This window comes from Babylonia areolata, chromosome 23, assembly GCF_041734735.1.
Source record: "Babylonia areolata isolate BAREFJ2019XMU chromosome 23, ASM4173473v1, whole genome shotgun sequence".
NCBI classification, from domain to species: domain Eukaryota; kingdom Metazoa; phylum Mollusca; class Gastropoda; order Neogastropoda; family Buccinidae; genus Babylonia; species Babylonia areolata.
In genome coordinates, this window is record NC_134898.1 from 47,126,341 (window position 1) to 47,131,340 (window position 5,000).

At 42.2% G+C, this 5,000-nt stretch overlaps 1 protein-coding gene across 1 annotated transcript in view; it reads right to left on the reverse strand.

The window, feature by feature from the left end:
* The window catches only part of LOC143297953 (uncharacterized), a 20,114-nt gene extending 16,375 nt beyond the window's left edge, over window positions 1-3,739 (reverse strand). The window contains exon 1 of the mRNA XM_076610572.1: window positions 3,423-3,739. The gene's annotated coding sequence lies outside the window, so the exon portion shown is untranslated. The remainder of the gene's footprint in view (window positions 1-3,422) is intronic.
* Between the last annotated feature and the right edge of the window lie 1,261 nt (window positions 3,740-5,000).

Genomic DNA, 5,000 nt, shown 5'->3' on the forward strand with positions numbered 1-5,000 from the left:
GAAGAGAAAATTCACGTGTCCCGAAATTATCTGACAGACTCGCGGCCGCCGTCTTTACGAGAGTAGTAATTATGTTGCAGGCATTCATTGCGTTAACGCTGGAATATGGTTCACTGATGTTTGGGACACTCACACGCACGCGCGCGCGCGCACACACACACACACACGCACGCATACCGTGTAGACGACTGAGCTTTTATTTCTCTTATTACCGGGGCGGACGGAATGTTGCTTTCATTCAGCTAGCTCTTCACGGTCCCCACCCGTAAGTGTGTGCCTTTGTTGATGCAGAAACTTATCTATCGCTGCCAACGCCCAGCCCGGGAAGGTGTGTCTCGGGGAGATTCAGGTTTTGCAAACTCGCGCGTCGTCATCGTGTCAATATTGTCAGTCAAACTCTGTATTATTATAGTCATCTGTCTGTGCTTGTTTGTCTGGCTCCGTCTCCGCCCTGTCTCTGTGTGTGTGTCGATGTCTGCCTGTTGATCGGTCTGTCTGTCGTCGCTCTCTCTCTCTCTCTGTCCCGTGTGTGTGTGTGTGTGTGTGTGTGTGTGTGTGTGTGTGTGTGTATACTCTTTTACTTTTCTTAAAAAGACTTCTGATCTTCCCAGATATAGCCCCCTTGTTGCTGTTGTTGTCGTTGTTGCTCTATCAACAACCTGACTCTGTCAGCTCACTCATTTCCCTTAATAAAATCCATCAGTGTAAGCCACTGCATTTTGGATGTTACACACTGCCTCATCAGCCCCACTATAAACCACTGGCAAGAGGTTCTGGAAGTCAGCATGGATAACGCTATCTTTAAATTAATAGGAGCCTCAGTGTATGATCACACAACGGGTGTGCCCATAACGACAGATCAAAAACTTAACTTAAACCAGTCTCACGAAGACCACTAGTAAAAAAACAAACAAAATAAAACAAAAACAAACCCCAATTGGAATCAACAGAAAAATGAGTATAAGCTTTAAGCTTGTTGACGCTCTTTTGTCACTGATTGCATTGTAATCATGTGTACTGTTGAACAATTAAAGATTATTCAAACCAACGGAGCCGTGAAGTAAAGAACTGACGTCAACGACCGGTCTTCAGAAACTTAAGACTGCACGTAAGCTTACTGACAGCTACTGAGCTAGTACATACAGTTCGCGCACACAACACACCGTAATTCTGGGGATACGGCGCGGCCTCCCGCAGGGAAGAATTGTATACATTGCATGGCTGAAATAGTCCAGTCAGGCGGCCGCACAGATGCTGGCTTCCCACCATGTTGCTCGATATGGGAACGAACGTTTAAAGGACAGAAACGTGACAGATAGTCACACAACGCTCTTGTTTTGAGGGTGGGCTGTGAGGGTGGGTTGGAGGGAGGGTCAATCGACAGTACTTGCGGGTTCGTTGAGTATCAGGTACGAGTATGAGTCAACCATACGGTGTGCGTTCTAACGCCGGAGAAAACGGGGACAAGAGGAGCACTGAAGAAGAGATGGTGGAAAGAAGACAAGACTTTATATGCTATGTACACACACACACACACACACACATATATACATATATATATATATTTACACACACACACACACGCACACACACACGCACACACACACACCGTGCACACACGCACACACACACACACACACATATATATATATATATATAATTATACACAGAGAGAGATATCAACAGTACAGCCAAGAAACAATTATCATCAGGACCTCTTTCCATCCCTCTCTCCCTCCCCCTCTCTCTCTCTCAGCACTAAACAGCAGGAGCAGAAGAACTAGCATAGTAAATATAAAATACGAAAACTGGTAGAGAAATGTAAGAAAAAGCGAATGAAAGAAGAAGAAGAAGAAGAAGAAGAAGAAGAAGGCGTGTAAAAACAACAACAACAACAACAACAACCACACACACCAAAAACAAACAAACATCGAGAGTCCTTCGACGTTACCCTACGGCAGAATAGACAGACAGATAGATAGAAGACGAGAAGAAGAAGAAGAAGAAGAAGAAGAAGAAGAAGAAGAAGAAGGAACACAGCAGCAATGCCAACAGCAGAAACAACTACTGTACCGTGACGACAACTAAACAACAGCACCAACAATTCCACAACCACAATTCCCCGACAGCAACCTTCAGAACACTTACTACCACCACCACAACACGCATCAGCGCCACCACCAAAACCACAAACACCAATAATAATATTATAACAATTAATGACTGTTCACTGTTCTGTACGGCAAAACAGCGTCAAAGGATTCTGCTTAACACGAAGAATAAACACTATACGGTGCTGTTTTTATGGTAGTGTGTGTGATAACCAGAAGAATAAACACTATATAGTGCTGTTTTTATGACAGTGTGTGTGATAATCATATAGTCAGTTGTGTCCGCTTAAGACCACCCGGACAGCACAGGAGGCAATTAACTGCTTTCCAGACTTTATGAGCCTGGCTCATTTGATTATAGAGGAGAGTGTCTTGCCAAAAGTTCACCCCTCCCCCACCTCCCTCTCTCTCGACCATGAGAATTTTGTTCAGGACGGATGGTTCAGTTCAGAAAGGCTTACGAGTAAGCCCCAATGAAGGCTGCTATTCTAAGAGCCAGCGCAGTCTTTTGCCTTTCAACTAGTTCGAGAGAGAGTCAGTGCTTCATAAACGACTGTAAGCTGTGAATGAATTCTCCTTGCAGTGGACTCGGCTGAGAAAGCTGTTGATCATACACTGATCTCTCACTTTGCTGCTGCTGGCCCAACTGTAAGTTTGGCACACACACACACACACACATACACACACACACACATATATATATGACTGCGTGTTTCATATAACACACACATACACACACACACACACACACACACACATATATATATATATATATATATATATATGTATGTATACATATATATATATAGATTGTACGTGTTTCCCGGTTGACCTACGGGACAAGACTTTATACTGGTCGACAGCCAGACTGAGCCGATTATATAATATTGCAAGTGAACTATGAACCGAACAGATGACTAGTAACACGCACACACAAACCCAGCTGAAAGGCTAACATGAGCACACGAGGGAAACTATACATAATTATTTTGTATATCTTTCGTTGTTCAGTCGAATAAACGCTTGTTTTTAATTAGTTAATAATAATAATAATAACAATAATAATAAAACGTTAAAAAAAAAACCCGTTGGAATAAACTGTCATCTCCCAAATCCAAGCACACTTTGCAGATACAGAATTTGAAGTGCTGGCACACACACACACACACACACACACACACACCGTGAAACTTTCACCGTGACACACATACACACGACAACCTCTGTTAATGACAACATCAGTCACGGTCATAGTCTGAGAGCAGATCAGTGCATGAATGAACAAACAAGCAAACACGTAAACAACCGTACCTTGATTCATCATCACACTGACAGAAGAAACGTGGATGTTCGGACTGGATCGATGTTGTTCTGAGCCGGGAAAGAAAAGAAAAGTTCCAAAACACCACGCCAGTTCAAAAAGATTCGAACTTGCAATTCCGTGTATCAGAGAGAGAGAGAGGGAAAAAAATACATAGAACAAAAACGTACACCACTTTCATTCAATGGTGATCTGTAATGGAACTTTCAAAATCAAATCGAAACTCGACTGAAATGTGTGTCGGAGAGAAAGAAATCATGTCAGCATCACACCTGCCCTTTCTCTCTGTTCTGCGTCTCTCCCTCAACACTGGATTGCGGCGAGTGTGTGATCGTGCTTTTTAGTCACATGGCTAAGTTATTTATAGGGCCTCGAGATCTGTTGTAATGGACTTCGGCACGCGTGCGCGAGGCACGTTTGCTTCACGAGACTGCGCAAAGCGAGCAATTCGGGCGAACTCATCCAACCCCCTTTTTTCCTTTTAATGGGGCGAGAGGCTCGCCAGAGAACAAATATTTTTTGTCTCTGGCGAACGGCCAACAAGTATGTGCTTGACGGTTTTGGGAGCCAACCATACATTACATATCAACGGAGGAATAGAAATATGGGCTATTTGCTCTCTCCCCCTCGCTTCTCCGCTGTTTTTTTTTTCTTTTCTTTTTTCTTTCTTATCAAAGCCTGAAAACTACCAGTAATTCGAACAGTTAATAGCGGATACTGTCATTCTTACTGTAAGACGTATTTTAAGCTGCTTAATTAAAGAAGAGTTCAGACTCCGGTCCAGTTTGGGATTGCCAACTTACGGGCTTTGGGTTCAAAGTAAAGTTGTTCATGTACACACCGTGTCTTTTTTTGTTTTTGTTAAGATGTTTGTTTGTTTGTTTTTTGTCTATAATTACTTCAGTAAATTGTCGACTACACCAAAACTTATGAAAACAAACAAAATAAACAGATGAAGAAAGTACGTAACTAACAACAGTCCATCAATATGTGTGTGTGTGTGTGTGTGTGTGTGTGTGTGTGTGTGTGTGTGTGAATGTGTGCCGATTCACTTTGGAGCCAATGAAACGCTATGTATACTCATCAATCATTATCATCGATAATGTTGTCATTCTATTACTACTACTATCACTGCTACCGTACTGCTACTTTGCTTCTTATAAAGCATCACAGTACTACTACTACTACTACTGTTGCTGCTGCTACTGCTACTTCGACTACTGTTACGGAAACAAATATAAAACTGAATAAGTTCAGTCGCACTTAATTTCCGGTTTTGGTTCAGGGGTGATAACAAGGTTGTGACAGGTTCTCCGGTGAGTCATCGATCACATGTTTTGCCAGCTGCGGGCAGGATGCTGACCGGATCTCCGTTGACCGACAACTGCATGTTTAATCTCATGTTAATATTGATATTAGCATTATTTTACTATATTATGTACTGTTTGTTTATTTGTTTTATTTCATTATTTCATTACTTACTGTTTATGAATGTTATTTGATACAAGTCATAATATGGTTCATCAGCCGTCATGATAAAATTGAAGTGCAACGTTGTGAGCACAGTA